This window comes from Oncorhynchus clarkii, chromosome 3, assembly GCF_045791955.1.
Source record: "Oncorhynchus clarkii lewisi isolate Uvic-CL-2024 chromosome 3, UVic_Ocla_1.0, whole genome shotgun sequence".
Taxonomy (NCBI): domain Eukaryota; kingdom Metazoa; phylum Chordata; class Actinopteri; order Salmoniformes; family Salmonidae; genus Oncorhynchus; species Oncorhynchus clarkii.
Genome location: NC_092149.1, coordinates 56,337,058 through 56,355,480, shown reverse-complemented (window position 1 = coordinate 56,355,480; position 18,423 = coordinate 56,337,058). Strand labels below are relative to the sequence as shown.

Sequence of the window (18,423 nt, the reverse complement as noted above, 5' to 3'; positions counted from 1 at the left end):
GGAACTTTATTGGCCACCGTGCCATTGTGAATGTCCCTGGACAGCGTTGAGGGAATATCACCATGTGCGCAGCCGTTAGCCAGCAAGGTGTCCTCCATCACCATGCCAACCTTGGTCCCTTCTACACCGCCCTTCCCATCGCATTCCTGGACACACTACATGGCATCCTCCTTCTAGCCGAGCAGAGGGGTGGACCAGAGCAGCCCAGGTATGTTGTCTTACGTGAGTTTCACGGGCTGCTCTGGTCCGCAACTGGTTCATCGACCACACACAATTTATTGTTCTATACCTCCCACCATATTCCCCATTCCTAAACCCAATTGAAGAGTTTTTTTTCGTTATGGTGATGGAAGGTCTATGACCGCCATCCCCTCACACGCATGCCCCTTCCCCAGGCAATGGAGGATGCATGTGGTGAAATTGATGTGGGGGCTTTCTTCGGCTGGATCCGTCACGACCAGAAGATTCTTTCCCTGCTGTTTAGCCAGGCAGAACATCGCTTGTGATGTAGATGAGGTGCTGTGGCCAAACCAAAATAGGAGGCAGGATGCAGCCTAATGTTTTTTTTCTTACATTTTGTGTGTTTTGTCTCTTTGTGTTTAGAGTTTTGAAAGAATGAGCCACTTTCATTTTTTATTTTTGTACAGAAAACACTTTATCTTACTGAATGTTTTTCCTTGTTTTCTCCTGTTGGGTTTGGAAAGTGTTACATACACAACACGTGTTCAAAAATACTGCATTTTGGAAATAAATGGCAATGTTTTTGTTACTGTATTGCATTCGTGTTTATTTATGTATACATTACTGTAACAATCTTTTACAACCGGCTTCAGTGTAACACTGAAAAGGCATAAACCTACTGATGGGATATTCATACTGTAGTACGTTGTGTTGCGCACATCAGTGTGCTGGTTGGTAGACAGAGCTATTCATTTTGATGCAAAAAAAAACAGTTTTGAATGTGGTGTTTCAATTGCTAGAGATTTGTAGAGTTTTGCGTTTGGTGTTTAGAGTTTTGGGAATATGGCCCAAAGGTTCAGCAACCATGTGGAAAACTGTCATTTTGAGCAGGGAGTATATGATTTTGATTGTGTTTCATTTTACAAGATTGGGTTTGGGTAAATTAGCTAACTGTTTTGTGTTTAGAGTTTTGAGGACCTGAGATGTCATTTCAGCAAACGTGTTAACATTTGGCATTTGAAATGATTTTTACTTTTGATACTTAAGTATATTTTAGCAATTACATTTACTTTTCATACTTAAGTATATTTAAAACCAAATACTTTTACTCAATAGTATTTTACTGGGTGACTTTCACTTTTACTTGAGTCATTTTCTGTTAAAGGGATCTTTACTTTTACTCAAGTATGACAATTGGGTACTTTTTCCACCATTGGTAAGTAATACAGTCCAGTTACAGCTTCTTCTGACAAAGTAGAAACGAAAGAGGTGTCTTTTACCTGGGTGTGAGTTGTGCGCTTGGGGAAGAGTTCTATTGTTCTAAATTCAATCACCCATCTTCACCCCCCTCCATCCTCATCATTCAGTTCATTCAAATTCAATCATAAAGTTACAACCATCAGTTTCTAGTGGTTTCGATCACCATTCAATGAGGAGAGAGACATACTGTATTAGAGCCTGGGTACCAATGCCTTACACTTCATTGTCTTTGTCCCGTAAAGGTGCACAATGCAGAACTCGCTTTTTATTTCCTGGTTCCTAAAATTCTAATAGTTTGCCTAATTTCACTTATGTGACAAAACAAGCAAGTATGATGTAGATAATCTTTGCACCATCTAAGCCGCTGTGAAATACACTATATTTACAAAAATATCTGGACACGCCTTCAAATTAGTGGATTCGGCGATTTCTGCCACAGCCGTTACTGACAGGTGTATAAAATGGAGCACACAGCCATGCAGTCTCCGTAGACAAACATTGGCAGTAGTTGGCCGATGTTCAGATAGGAACGTATTATGTAGAACAGGGGTCTTCAACATTTTCTTACCCAGGGACCCCCGCCCAAGCAAACCGGCGGCCCATGTTTTTTTCCCACGTATTTGGATCTCAAATTCTTTAGTGAGTTGGACACCAATGAATTTGAAGCTCTCAACCTGCTCTGCTGCAGCCTAGTCGATGAGGATGGAGGCGTGCTTTCATTTGATCTACTTATAGCCTATGCACTCCTTGAGTGTACTTGAGTTTTTGAGGATCCTTGATTAACAAAGTTTCTATCAGTTCTGTCGCAGTTTAGCTGACTGTTGTGTTTGCAATTTGGTCAACTCGCTCAGGAGGGCTTTTTGAATTCTAAATCCTCATGAAGAGTCTGAGTACCTCCTTGGATTAGACAAGCATGGCCCCTTTGCACAGTAGATTGACAGCTGGAACCAGGAGCAGAGTGCCTCGTCCTCCTCTATAGCAGGTCTGTTGCTGCGGTATGTGTGATCCTGACTTAACCCCACAACGACTACTGGCTACCTCTCCTGGCCCCCTCGGCTCAGAGAATGGATCTTCTATTTGCAGGGATATATTCTTTTTTTACACCTCGGCCTCGACTTTCACACTTTCTCCTGATCCTCCTCTTCCCAGTGAGCCCAGGCTAGTTATGGTTTAATGAGCAATAACACTTTCCAATGGCAGCAGCTGCTCATCAGGACTCTTTGAAGGAGACGGAGAAGAAAATCATGTCAATTATCGGATCCATTTCCACAGCCATCCACCTCATTTCACTCAGCTGCTTTTTATGAAGTTTTTTTTTTAAATATATGATTTATGTTAGAGAAGCTCTGTAAAGAAAGTGCCTGTGTGGTGGCTCTCCCTGTCCCAGATGGGTGCTCTTTGGCATAACTTTTGTTGAACCAAAACCATATTGTGCTTCTGTTTGGGTTGGTTTGGCTTCAGTTGGTTCGCTGTTAACACAGGGAATTCAGGGAGTTTGTCAATGTTAAACCAAGCAGTGGCCTTGATTCATCAGTGCCCTCTCCAGTGTGTGGAGCTATGGGCTTTCACAGATTAGTCAGGGGCCTTCAACCCCTTCTCCCCCTGCACATTTACCCTGCCCCCCCCCCCCCCACCCCCCCACCCCCCCACCCCCCCCAAGGATGTTTATCATTGTTACAGTTATAAATATGTAGATATTATTATTATTGTTGTTGTTTCATTCACTTCTCTTTTTGACCTTGACTGTTGGAGCTTGGAGCTTAAGATTTTCACTGTACCTTGCAATTATATCTGTGACCCTGGTCATGTGACTAATAAACTCATCGAACCATCTAATCCAATCTCTCTCTCTCGCTCTCTCTCTCTCTCTTTCTGAAGTGGAACGTAACTTGAAAGCACAAACACCCCACCTTGTAGTTTCTCAAAAAACTAAGCCAAATGCTTGAATTCAAGATTGAATAGTATTCAAGTTTTGACTGTTAACACTTGTTTAAAAAAAACATATACAATTCAGCTAATGTCAAGGGCAAACATGCGAACACCGCGTTGATGTTTAACGTGTGAGGATGTGAAAAATTAGGAGAGCTGATGAAGCATATTTTCAATTCATTTTGTATGCCCCACAATTATTCAATGGAGAGCAGTGCATATGTTAAATCCTGCAGTCACCCGCAGCTGAGATTTAAAGCAGAGTCGTTTTTCATGCAGTATGATGCACTTGGCAGACATGCCTAGGAGTATTACTACAAATCTTCAGTAACAACATTAGGGCAATTACAGAATGATCATGAATACGCTAGTAAAACACTGGGTGAATCTTGTTAATCGACCATTGACAAATGAAGACGAACGTGTTTTATGGCCAAGTCATTACAAGTTTACTGTAGCTACTCTGTCAAATGACTTTTATTTGGCAAGGGGACACAAAAAGGTTTATTAGTAAGCAAACATTTAAATTTATGGTCATGGTGATTATTTGGCTGAATATTTTAGTCCAAATGATGTATTTCCTTCTGCTTCTGTTTTCCTAAAATTATTGTGATACGCTTATGCTGTTGATATTGTTCTGGCACTGTCATCACATGCTTTTAATTATAATACACAAAGTTGAATGCCTCAGTACCTCTTCACAAACCAGTAACAGGCCAATCCTATTTACCTAAATCCAAAAGAACTGCAATATTTCTAAGAGCTCAGAGGTTACATTCTTGACCCACCAGGCTGAGCTTACTTAAGATGATATGAATAATTCATCCGAGATATCCTCATTAAACCTGCCTCTTCACTGCTCGCACTGTCCGTAGTAAACTGCAACCCAGGTAAAACACGTGCATTAAACTCAGCATTTTGAGCCTCTAGCTCCTCATTATGAAGATCAGAATATACTTTCATGTCAGACAAACGTCACACTTTTTACACATTTTACAATACAAACATAAATGCAACATCGCACAACTCTTGAGTGTTTTGAACTTCAACCTAATTCCCAGCAGCAAGTGGCATGATTCACCATGCCCACTCCTTCTAAACGTTTCAATGTACCTGATCTGAAAACTGTGGGCTATTGAATTACAGCCTATCAAATGATCGCATAGTTGCTCAGAAACTCAATGTCAGAACGTCGGTGTGTTCTTTTTTCCAGGAAAACAAAATCTTTAGCACACATGCCGTTCCTGGAAGCAATCATGCATAAATAAATAAGTTATATTTTGATCGGTCTCTGTCAGGGAGAGTGAATGTCATGAGAGGAGAGTAAGTCTCCACGGATGGAGATGGGGGAAGTAAATGGAGTTTGTCCAGCAGCACTTACATCCATGGCACCAGGCACCCCTGTTCCTCTAGGGGCCCTGTGCCACTCTCCATAATTTCATCAGTGTCAGGATGGATGCTGTGTGTAGGTTTCCATGCTGCAGCTTTCTGCTGGCTGCAAGCTTTATAGGAGACACAGAGTCTGGAGAGGGTCTCTGCTGACTAGCAACACAGGAAACATGAGACATTCCTATTTGGACTCTGATTTCATTCATGTGTCGGTTATCTATAATTTCAATCACTTTGGAGAAATGTAAAAGCCTGAAGAATTCTAGAGTTGTTTTAGCAAGGTCAGCCTTCACCTTCCTGGCCAAGGAATATTAAGAATATTTTCAACATCTATATTGGATTTGGCTTTCATCAGTTAGTATTAGAAGGATGGAATCAGAGGCCAACTATATCATACAGTATTTTATGCTGATATATTTGATTTAAAAAAATCAACTTCAGGACAATTACTGTAGCCGAGTTAAACCAGACTGCCAACCATTGTTTGAAATGAAATAATGGTGAACCTAGTGTTTAACCAGGCTACAATTATTGTGCCCATAACATTGAGTAGGACACCACTGAGGTATAATAAGAACTGGAGAATGCGTTCAAGATGTATTGTTTTCAAGGTAAACTCACGTTTGCATACACTGATTCATGGACCGTCTATATCCTGGATGCGTTCGGTTTATATGGACAAACATTACATGCGCACTAGCACTCGGTGTACACAGGGAGCTGCGCGAGCAGTGACATCATCACCTCATCCAAAAACATGGCAGACATTGGATGAATATAAACATTTTAATATGTTCGGCTGTCAGTGATGAAGAAAAAAAATTGGCCTCCGACAGTTATTTCAATAGTTCAATGTATGTTTTGTGCACAAAGGTGATGACTAAAATGTCTTATTAGGAACTTTGAAATCGGACTTCTCTATGTGGCCTTGTAGGGAAATTTGCTTTTTGGGTCGTGCGTCAATTAAACTGCAGTATCGAAGCAAAACTGTAGGAGCAGTCGAAACCGTGCTTCTAGACTGAAACCCTTGCCCTTTGAGGACACTGGACAACTAAGCATTGTTACCTCATGTTCAGTGCTAGCTGTCTCATTTAAATGTTATTTACCATGTATTTAGCACCTGTTTGTAGAGTCCCACCCACACAGGGCGTTCAGGTATTTCCTACACTCCGTGTGGAGTGGGCCATGAACTTTCTCTAGCTGACAGAGCAGCCCACACATACCTGACACCACTGCCTACGTGTCACTACCACAACAGTGAGAGAGTGCACCGTCGACCATCCTCTGCCAAGACGTTCCTGGCAGAAATATCCCACATCGCCCCCAAAGATCTACTCCATCAGCTAGGCAGCTGTAACATAGACCTACAAGAGAAAATAGAGGCCATCATCTCATCTACCAATGTCAATAACACGGCTTCTATTAGTGTGATTCATTATGATTTTCCTATGTTCTGGTGGATAATTTATGCATAGCATATTTTTCAGTGGCTTGGCGCTAATCCATATCCCAGGACTCTGGGAAACAGTACTGTTGTGCTCTGAGAAATTTGAAAAATAACCGGCTCTCAGATTTCTCTCTCGTTTAGCTCATTAAATTCTGAGGTGGGGGTCTTAATTACTAATCAATGTCCTAGCCCTCCACTGACCACTAACACCATGGTGCTGCCGACCTACACAGAATGTTAATGTAGTGAGAACGGCATAATCGATTCTATCTAGAGCCACAGACTCTTAAACAGCCCCATGCCTGTGGTGCAGTGCTTTTAGATTAATATTTGAATTGTTTTGTTTTTCACACACAGAAATAGCATCCTCCCAAACTGCCTTTTCATGCCTCTGACAGAGGTCTGTCTGATCTGTGGTAATTGTCTTTGCTCTGATTGTTTTTTCTCCCCTGCTTTAATTCCCATTTAGACATAATGATGTGTTGTCTTGATCGTGGTGTTAAGAGTTCATGACTATCCCAATTCTATTTCCCTTCCACACTAATAGGCCAATGTGACTTGCATTGAGCTTCCTAAAGATTAAGAGGCATTTGTCGATATCATATTACTTGCCCGAGATCATATTGATTTCCGTTGCCCCTCATACGGATGAACACTATGCCATAACAATTACACCCGTTCAAGGAGAAGAGGGAAACGGAATTCAGTTCCTTTTTCTTCTCCTTTTTTTAGCCGGTTGTCGATTGACAGGGCCCACGCCAACAGCCCTCTCACCCCAGCCAGTAGAATATGACTCACAACAGCAGCCCCAGAGGAATAATCCCCAGGCATGCATGGTATAAAAGGTCAGGCTGTCATGTTCTCCACAGTAACGGAGGCCTTCCTCTCAGACTCATTCCCGTCCCTCAGACAGCGTCCTCCCCATCGGGCCGATGGCAGGCTCCTCTCCTCTCGGTAATGCAAGCCTCTGATTGACAGGTGGATTTGGGATTATTTTCCCCGGGGCAGGAAAAGTGCAGGTTTCAAGCAGAGGCATTAAAGATAGAGGAGATGCTTATATATGCCGAGGCGAGCATCCTAAATCCATGCAGCCCTGATAAACACACAAGAGAGGGAGAGATGGAGGGAGAGAGGGAGACAGGAGAGGAGAAACAGAGAGAGATAGATGGAGAGAGAGGAGGGAGAGAAATGGAGTGTGTTCTTCTGTGGGCTGGCTTTATCCCTGCAGGATTGCACCCAGAGTAGCTTGGATGGAGATAAGATGGTGTGTGTGCTCTGCCCTAGGAGAAATCACAGGCAATGTCATTTTTATGATGTGAAGCACAATGGGGAGCTTCGCTGATACAGTACTCTTGAATTGCTTACTTGTATGAACGAGTGTAGCTTTTAATCTATGGATGGGGTATGGATTTAGTGATCTCTCACTTGATATGGAGTTTTTCCTAGCCACTGTGCTTCTACTGTACATGCATTGCTTGCTTTTTCGGTTTTTAGGCTGGGTGTCTGTATATGCATTGGGCTTCAGAGTGGCGCAAAGGGCTAAGGCACTGCATCTCAGTGCAACAGGCGTCACTACAGTCCCTGGTTTGAATCCAGGCTGTATCACATCCGGTCGTGATTGGGAGTCCCATAGGGCCCAGCGTCGACTTGGCCCCATTGGCCCAGCGTGTTCTTAACTGACTTGCCTAGTTAAATGAATAAAATAAATTATGCTTTGTGACAACTGCAGATAAAAAAAGGGTGTTTAAAATACATTTGATTTGATTGATAGAAAAACCAACCCAAATCTGAATTCAATCCCCAGCTGTTTACTCCGTCGATAATTTCCAGATCTATCAAAATCAACATTTATTTGAATAATTTGAAGTCTATATTTTAAATCAGGGGTTGGAAACTAAATGATTTTCCAATCGTTCTGTTCCAAGCAAAACCCCTACTTCTTTCATTCCATTCCAGTATTCCGACCAACATAATAAAGCTCTGAACCAGTTCGAACTCCCTATCTCATCCCCATATTGTTATTTATCTTCTTGCTCTTTTGCGCCCCAGTATCTCTACTTGCACATCATCATCTGCACATCACTCCAGTGTTAATGCTAAATTGTAATTATTTTGCCTCTATGTCCTATTTATTGCCTTACCTCCCTACTCTTCTACATTTGCACACACTGTACATAGATTTTTCTATTGTGTTAGTGACTGTACGTTTGTTTATGTGTAACTCTCTGTTGTTTTTGTCGCACTGCTTTGCTTTATCTTGGCCAGGTCGCAGTTGTAAATGAGAACTTGTTCTCAACTGGCCTACCTGGTTAAATAAAGGTGAAATAAAATTAAACTATATTTTAAAAAGTAACAGTTCATATAGTCCCTTTTTGTCAAATAAAATCCCAGTGAAATCAACATAGTTTTCACATTTAGCTCATTAATTTACTCCACCAATTAGCGTGGATAGAGCAGCTTGCTATGGAATGGGTAAGCTAGTTGTTTACATGGTTGATGCACAGATACCGTAAGGGCAGGTGTGAGATGTGACTTACATTTCACGGGTAGGGTAAGAGCGAGAGAGAGGGTGGACATGAGTGGGGTTGGCTTGAAGTGCTGAGCATCATGATGTGACTTGAATTGGAATGTGTTTAGGATATTACTAGTGTTATAACTTAACTGAATTACAGAATTATATACTTGACATTAGGAATATTTTTGGAACAAAAATAACATTATGAACCGGTTCTCAAGATTTTAACATGACGGTTCTGTTCCGGAACCGTTTGTTCCGTTCCTTAAATAGTTACGTTTTTTTTGGTTTTCGATCCTGAACTGGTTCCAACCCCTGATTTAAAGGATGGATTTATACTGTAAAACTATTTTACTCCCCTGCTGTGAGTGGATTTCATGAGGTTCAATCAAATTGTTCTGCTTTGTAAATTCTTGAATGCTCAAACCCTGATGCTCAGGGCTGCAAAAGGATGATCACGTAAAGTCAATGTTGAGGTGGCTGCATCTTTAATATTGACGCTGTTATAAATGACCTACCATATGGTGATTGATGGCAGCGTTGAAATTGTCTCCTGCTACCACAGGATGTTTCCTTAATTATGTGACCTCCACATTTTTACTGTCGGCTTGAACGTTCCTGGCCTTGCGGCTTTGCTTGAAGTCTTCTCTCACGCCAGCAGCATCAGAACATTCTTGGTTGCCTTCAGAATCCACAATGTCACTGGGTGAATGCTTCAACTGTCAAGTGTTGCCTTGAAGACTGGGGGCATTTTTTTTGTTGCTTTTGTGGAAAAGCTTTGGATCACTGTGAATCTCTGTCATTTTGATTTGTCCCATAGCTTTCAAGAATCACAATTATTTTGGCTTCTGTGTTGTTTTAGAAAACCCTGTAGTGTGTTACTGCTGGTCATGTCTCTGGGGACATTGCTGTAATTAACTATAGCCCGCAAGGCCCCACTCTACACTGTGGCCCCTGAACATGCCCCAAATGACCCAAATCAATTATCTTAAAAAAAAATAATGATCAAGACACTGGAGTGCCCCACAAAAGAAATCGTAGTTCTCAAAGTGTTGTCAAGAACTTGTTTTGCCTTTTCTCTTTGTGTACGTTCTCATACACAGATACTTACATTTTGTTAGAACAGATCGACTTCTGACCGCTCTGGTCAACCTCAGTGAGAGAGTGACTAGAGAAGCAGGGACGTAGCTACACTTTGTCAACGTGAGAATGGCTCCATTTAGCCTCCTCTCCTGTGCTCACTGTGAGGAATGGCGGACATATTGAGCGTTATCTGCTGAAAGTAATGAACTCTTTGCCAGTTAGGGGTATTAACATCACTCTTGTCCAACATTTCTGCCTCATTGTCCTCTCGGCTCACAGCTTTCGCAGCCAGTCATTTTGGGCAGACCTCTTAATTACGGCGATGTATTGAGGCCTTAAGTGAGCTCTACTTGTAATTTGCAGTTTCTGACATAATTCCTTAATACCTGATTGTAAAATATGATCCTATTCATGGATTTGCTGTAATTATATTAAGTCGTCTTTTTTACTACATGTATTATTCACTGAACTGTATTGAGGTCACCCATAATGTGAGTGATAATTATTCATCCTAATTGTACTGGAATAAAGCTTGGAATGGTATCAAATATTCTGACTATATAAAAAAAATATTCCGCCTTAATGATGTTGATTATATTCGATTAATAGCCGTGCTGATCCGAAAGGGAGAAGAATTGACTGCACACAGATACTTTCTTATCCTCAGCTGCACATTCTTAATCAAATTAGTTTCAAAGCTGTCATTAATCAGAAGAGATATCACTGGGTGCCATATTTATTTTTAATTAATGAAGCGAAGTTGATTAAGCACAAGACAAGCTTGAAACACACTGCAGTAAGTACAAATCTTTGCTTAAATAATTCAATATATAGTCTTCCATTGTGTCTCAATTCTCTCAAGGGTGCTAAGAAATGACCTTATTTAAACAAACTTCACTGAAGACAAAACTTTACTTTCTAGAAGTTGTTTGGAAGTGCTAAACACGTGCTAACTTCTTTCTGGAATTGATAAGTATGTTTACTAAATTAAAGGATGACAAATGATTTGCCATTGGTAATTCTTCTGAACGCATCACACTGGTAAAAGACACAGGTGTGGAAATGTAATTTGATGCTATGTCTCACTGGACACAAACATGTCACTGGAGTCCAACAACAGCAACATTAAAGAACAGGTGAAAACAGAAATACTAAAGGATTGGCTATAAAGTGAAAATATCATCCGGAAATGGCATGCCAATTACACCCCATAATGCAAACACCCAAATGTTGAGACGTTTCAATCTGTCACGCTTCAGAGAAGTGTAAACAGTGAACCACCACACTCTTCCAGCATAATGTATTTCTAAGCACAACAAAAGCTCTTTTAATACACTTTTGGATGAAAATAACAACTGTTTGCCTCGTTAATACAGATGAGTGAACGCACTGTCCTGTGTTCTCTATGAAATAATAAAGTACTGTACCTGGAGATCTGTGTTTAACGCTTATCCTCTCGTCTCAGTGGGCTTTAGATGTCATAAATACTGAGCCATGTTGAGTAGAAAACCAACTGCTGGTAAATCTGAAGCAATCTATCTTCAACACTGTCTCTAAGGGATAAGGATGTAAATAATCAAGGTCACCTTCCCAGTCACATGTAGGCAGGTGTGAGAGATTGTAATGAAAGAACAACCAAGGTGTCTGGTGGTGGTGCTACTGCACCAAGGGGTTTGATAAAGCTAGAATATGCTAGATTGCAGATTAAGTTACAGTATGATGTCTTCAGGTAGGATAATTAATGGAGGGAGAAAAACATACTGAGCAAGACAAGACAACTTGAGCATTTTTTAAAATGCAGCCGCCTTGCATGCAGATAGCACGTATTCTAGCAAAAGAAGGATTCAGTATTAAAGCATTTCAGATCATATTTCCCAGGGATCGATTCTCTCTGGTGTTTGGATTCTCGCTAATGTGTTGCGCCTAATGTAATTTAATTTCACTAGCATTGCAGAGCGCTAATGAACACTTAGAGCCATTGCAATTTTAACAAGGCCCCTCTGATTCTGGCCTGATAAGTGATTGAAATGCACAGCTCCATATTGAGAGCAGTACGGCTCTGGGCTCTTGGCTAAACAGCATGTGACCCAACATGAAATGCACAGAGACCGCCCAGGGTCTTACTTTCTATATCATGCCCTGTTATATTTATGAAGATAGGAGTGTCTTGATCTCTTGGCTTTTAAAGTACGAGTATCTGAGACAGGAGTAATAGATTTAATCCAAGCTCTGATACCTTCCTTGGTTTAGTATGGAAGTCATGGAGGTCTCTGCTATGATTAGTCCTGAATTGTTGCACCCTGTGCTCCTAATTTGGAGGAAGTGGCATGAACCCTATTCAAATTTAATCTGGTTCCTTGAGCGGCAACGCTATCATCATTGATAGCAGATGGTGGGAGACATTATCACCTCGTTCCCGTTACTGATGACCCATATAGGTCATTTGGTAAACAATAAGCTGTGCGTAGGAAGTGAATAACGCAGGAAAGGAAGACGTTGAGAAAGGCAAGAGTACTTATTCTCCTCTATAGTATCACTTCAAAAGTGTTTTCGTAATATGTGGAGGGAAAAATGGAATGTGTCGGTGCTGTTTGTACTTGATGCGTTGTCATTCCCATTAATGTCCAACGGAGTGTTTTTGAGGATGGCAGGTGTCATCTAGAGAAATAAAGATCTACCTTCACCACAAATACAGGCCTTATTGCTTTCCAGAATCACACCAGGAGAGCGTCCTTTGTCATTTCAAAAGGCAGTTTATATTGGAGTTGAAAAAAATCCCCAAAATGTGTGGATTCATATCAGAATGTAATCAGAGCAACAAACAATGGGCCTTTTGACAGGTAGTCTTTGTTTGGCAAGGATTTTAGTGAATTAACTTCTGAAATTACAATGGAGGATATCCTGCTGTCTGTTACTTTGATATGCACATTGCCTTTTTCTGCACCATATGTATTCCACTTTCTTTGCTAATTGCTTCTCAGTCACAAGCTTGATATCGCAGCATGGTCACAATTCTAGTTATGCTGGTGTGTTATCCACAGCAGATGCTATTTATTCCCTAAACCATGCTATTGGAGAAAACCCATTGTGCCTTTTGACAACTTAAGAAATCGAGATACCATTAAATATAGGGATTTGCATGCAATAACCTTTAGATGTATCACATACAGTGCCTTCGGAAAGTATTCAGAAGTTGCTGGTCTTGCCACCTCAGAGAGAAATAAAACAAACCACATTTTATTTTCTGAAATAAATTACAACTTGTGGAGTCCATGCCCCAATAAATTGAGGCTGTTAGGAGGGCAAAAATGAGGAGAAGCAACTCAACATTAGGAAGGTGTTCATAATGTTTGATACACTCAGTGTTCTGTACAGGGAATTCGGAAAGTATTCAGACCCCTTGACTTTTTCCACATTGTGTGATGTTACAGCCTTATTCTAAAAATTATTAAATTGTTTTTTTTCATCATCAATCTACACACAATACCCTATAATGACAAAGCAAAAACAGGTTTGCATACATTTTGCCGAATATATATATATATATATATATATATATATATATATATATATATATATATATATATATATATATATATATATTGCATTTACATAAGTATTCAGACTCTTTACTCAGTACTTTGCTGAAGCACCTTTGGCAGCGATTACAGCCTCAAATATTCTTGGGAATGACGCTACAAGCTTGACACATCTGTATTTGGGGAGTTTCTCTCATTCTTTGCAGATCCTCTCAAGCTCTGTCAGGTTGGATGGGGAGCATTGCTACACAGCTATTTTCAGGTCTCTCCAGAGATGTTCGATCAGGTTCAAGTCTGGGCTCTGGCTGGGCCACTCAAGGATCATTCAGAGACTTGCCCTGAAGTCGTTGTCCTGTTGGGAGGTGAAACTTTGCCCCAGTCTGAGGTCCTGAGCATTCTGGAGCTGGTTTTCATTAAGGATCTCTCTGTACTTAGCCCCATTCATCTTTGCCTCGATCCTGACTAGTCTCCCAGTCCTTGCTGCTGAAAAACATCCCCACAGCATGATCCTGCCACCATCATGCTTCACCGTAGGGATGGTGCCAGGTTTCCTCCAGATGTGAAGCTTGGCATTCAGGCCAAAGAGTTCAATCGTGGTTTCATCAGACCAGAGAATCTTGTTTCTCATGGTCTGAGAGTCTTTAGGTGCCTTTTGGCAAACTGCAAGTGGGTTGTCATGTGTCTTTTACTGAGGAGTGTCTTCCATCTGGCCTCTACCATAAAGCCTGATTGGTGGAGTGCTGCAGAGATGGTTGTCCTTCTGGAAAGTTCTATCATCTCCACAGAGGAACTCTAGAGCTTTGTCAGAGTGACCATCGGGTTCTTGGTCACCTCCCTGACCAATACCCTTCTCCCCCGATTGGTACCCTTCCCCAGATCTGTACTTCAACACTATCCTGTCTTGGAGCTCTATGGACAATTTATTTGTCCTCATGGCTTTGTTTTTGCTCTGACATGCACTGTCAACTGTAGGACCTTATATAGACAGGTGTGTGCCTTTCCAAATCATGTCTATTCAATTTAATTTACCACTGCTGGACTCCGATCAAGTTGTAGAAACATCTCAAGGAGGATCAATGGAAACAGGATGCACCTGAGCTCAATTTTGAAGTCTCATAGCAAAGGGTCTGAATACTTATGTAATTAAATTATTACTGTTTTCTCTTTGTCATTATGGGGTATTGTGTGTAGATTGCTGAGGATTTTAGAATATGTCTGTAACAACAACATGTGGAAAAAGTCAAGGGGTCTGAATACTTTCCAAAGGCACTGTATAATAGCACTATTGAATGGTATGAATATACAAACCTCCACTGCCAAGTCACATGTATTTCCACAAATCAAACCTAAGCAAAACAGATTGTCATAGCTAAAGCAAAATGGACTCTAGGAAGTCCAAGTGTGCTTGAATAGGGCCGGCCTATTGAGAGTGACCGGCAGTATAGAATTACTAAATCATAAACACTTCTGAAGTTTATAGGAGAATGTGAAGATATAGTATCAGTGTGACTAGACACTCAGTGGTAACCTGAAAAAAGTCCATATCTTCACTGTTTAATTTTAGCAACAGGGTGTCATGTGAAAATTACATGGAAGTGTGCCAATCTTACACTCAGACACCCTTCATCATCAAAAGACAAACTGGTGTACAGTGCCTTTACTTTTAAAGGATGAAAATAGTAAAATTTTAACTCATGTTAAAAAGTCAATAGATATACCATACTACACACAGCATGAGAGCACATACAGTATTTGTAGATATATATATATATATATATATATATATATATATATATATATATATATATATATATATATATATATATATATATATATATATATATATACACAGTTGAAGTCAGATGTTTACATACACCTCAGCCAAATACATTTAAACTCAGTTTTTCACAATTCTAGTATTTTATAGTAAACTGTATATTGTAGAATACAGTCACACCCTGATATGTTTCACCTGTCCTTGTGATTGTCTCCACCCCCCTCCAGGTGTCACCCATCTTCCCTTTTAACCTCAGTGTATGTACAGTTGAAGTCAGAAGTTTACATACACCTTAGCCAAATACATTTAAACTAAGTTTTTCACAATTCCTGACATTTAATCCTAGTAAAAATTCCATGTCTTAGGTCAGTTAGGATCACCACTTTATTTTAAGAATGTTAAATGTCAGAATAATAGTTGAGAGAATTTTATTTTATTTATTTATTTCACCTTTATTTAACCAGGTAGGCAAGTTGAGAACAAGTTCTCATTTACAATTGCGACCTGGCCAAGATAAAGCAAAGCAGTTCGACACATACAACACAGAGTTACACATGGAGTAAAACAAACATACAGTCAATAATACAATAGAAAAATAAGTCTTAAGTCTGAAGGTTGTTAACACAGTGTCCAAAGAAGGGCCAGAAGCATACAGCATGGTGTCGTCTGCGTAGAGGTGGATCAGAGACTCACCAGCAGCAAGAGCGACATCATTGATGTATACAGAGAAGAGAGTCAGCCCAAAAATTGAACCCTGTGGTACCCCAATAGAGACTGCCAGAGGCCCGGACAACATGCCCTCCGATTTGACACAGCATGGCCAGCCGTAGAAAAATGCTTGTTGAAATTCTCAATTATAGTGGATTTATCGGTGGTGACAGAGTTTCCTATCCTCAGTGCAGTGGGCAGCTGGGAGGAGGTGTTCTTATTCTCCATGGACCTTACAGTGTCCCAGAACTCTTTTGAGTTTGTATTGCAGGAAGCAAATTTCTGCTTGAAAAAGCTAGCTTTGGCTTTTCTAACTGCCTGTGTATATTGTTTTCTAACTTCCCTGAAAAGCTGCATATCACGGGGGCTAATGCTAATGCAGAACGCCATAGGATGTTTTTGTGTTGGTTAAGGGCAGTCAGGTCTGGAGAGAACCAAGGGCTATATATGTTCCTGGTTCTACATTTCTTGAATGGGGCATGCTTATTTAAGATGGTGAGGAAGGCGTTTAAAAGAAATAACCAGGCATCCTCTAGAATGATTTATTTAAGCTTTTAGTTATTTCATCACATTCCCTGTGGGTTAGAAGTTTACATACACTCAATTAGTATTTGGTAGCAGTGCCTTTAAATTGTTTACCTTGGGTCAAACGTTTCGGGTAGGCTTCCACAAGCTTCCCAATAAGTTGGGTGAATTTTGGCCCATTCCTCCTGACAGAGCTGATGTAACTGAGTCAGGTTTGTAGGCCTCCTTGCTCGCACACGCTTTTTCATTTCTGCCCCCAAAAAATTCTATAGGGTTGAGAACAGGGCTTTGTGATGGCCACTCCAATACCTTGACAATACCTTAACCCATTTTTCCACAAATTGGAAGTATGCTTGGGGTCATTGTCCACTTGGAGGACCCATTTGAAACCAAGCTTTAACTTCCTGACTGATGTCTTGAGATGTTGCTTCAATATATTCACAATTTTCCTACCTCATGATGCCATCTATTTTGTGAAGTGCACCATTCCCTCCTGCAGCAAAGCACCCCCACAACATGATGCTGCCATCACCGTGCTTCACGGTTGGGATGGTGTTCTTCGGCTTGCAAGCCTCCCCCTTTTTCCTCCAAACATAACAAAGGTCATTATGGCCAAACAGTTCTATTTTTGTTTCATCAGACTAGAGGACATTTCTCCAAAAAGTATGATCTTTGTCCCCATGTGCAGTTGCAAACCGTAGTCTGTCTTTTTTATAGCGGTTTTGGAGCAGTGGCTTCTTCCTTGCTGAGCGGCCTTTCAAGTTATGTCGATATAGGACTCGCTTTACTGTGGATATAGATACTTTTCTACCTGTTTCTTCCAGCATCTTCTTCTTTTGATTTTCCCATTATGTCAAGCAAAGAGGCACTGAGTTTGAAGGTAGGCCTTGAAATACATCCACAGGTACAACTCCAATTGACTCAAATTATGTCAATTAGCCTATCAGCAGCTTCTAAAGCCATGACATAATTTTCTGGAATTTTCCAAGCTGTTAAAGGCACAGTCAAATTAGTGTATGTAAACTTCTGACCCCCTGGAATTGTGATACAGTGAATTATAATTGAAATAATCTGTCTGTAAACAAATGTTGGAAAAATGTCTTGTGTCGTGCACAAAGTAGATGTCCTAACTGACTTGCCAAAACTATAATTTGTTAACAAGAAATTTGTGGAGTGGTTGAAAAATGTGTTTTAATGACTTCAACCTAAGTGTATGTAACCTACTATATATATATATATATATATATATATATATATATATATATATATATATATATATATATAGTTGAAGTCGGAAGGTTACATACACTTAGGTTGAAGTCATTAAAATTCAAAGTTGCACATCTCTGATGTGCAACTCCGTACAATCAGAGATGTGCAACTTTGAATGGGTTGGGATTCACAAAAAATCTGAACTTGTCATGAGGGGCCACAGTGGCTCGCGGATCTGCATCCCCACATCCATACCCACACATGCAGTCAGAGCCGGCCCAAGCCTTTTGGTCCCCCCCACCCTGCGAGCAAAACATTTTATCGGCCCCTCCTCTTGACAGCAGAGAGAACAAAATTCATTTCCTGCAATTCTACATATTTTGCTATGGGCCGTACAGTTTTTTGTGCAGTTTTAAAGCAGGTTTTCTGCAATTCTACACATTTTGCCATTGGGCATAGAGAAAATTTTGCAGTTTTAAAGCAAGTTTGCTGCAAATCTCCACATTTTGTCATGGGGCGGAAAGAATTGTTTCAAATTCTATAGCTAATTTCATGCAATGTGCAGTTTTACAGCTAATTACTTGCAATTCTACTTATTTTGCCATAGGGTGAGAGAAATGTTTGCCGTTTTAATATGATATCTGACTGAGAGTGACTAATAAAACAACTGGGGGTCCCCCGGTCGGTAATTTGACCATGATTACTAGAAGTTTAGATAGCTGGCTAGACTAACTTACCAATCTAAAATGTTTTTGCTGACACGGGCTGTCAGTGAAAAGCAGAAGAGAAAGACGGCTGATGCACAAGCAAATTTAGAAAATTCTATCTTGTCTCTTCTACTATTCTAACTGTTAACATT

The 18,423-nt window shown here is 40.5% G+C and overlaps 1 protein-coding gene across 1 annotated transcript in view; it reads left to right on the top strand.

Moving 5' to 3' along the window:
• The window catches only part of LOC139399443 (glypican-6-like), a 110,309-nt gene that overhangs the window by 27,484 nt on the left and 64,402 nt on the right, over window positions 1-18,423 (top strand). The gene's annotated exons all lie outside the window — the stretch shown is intronic.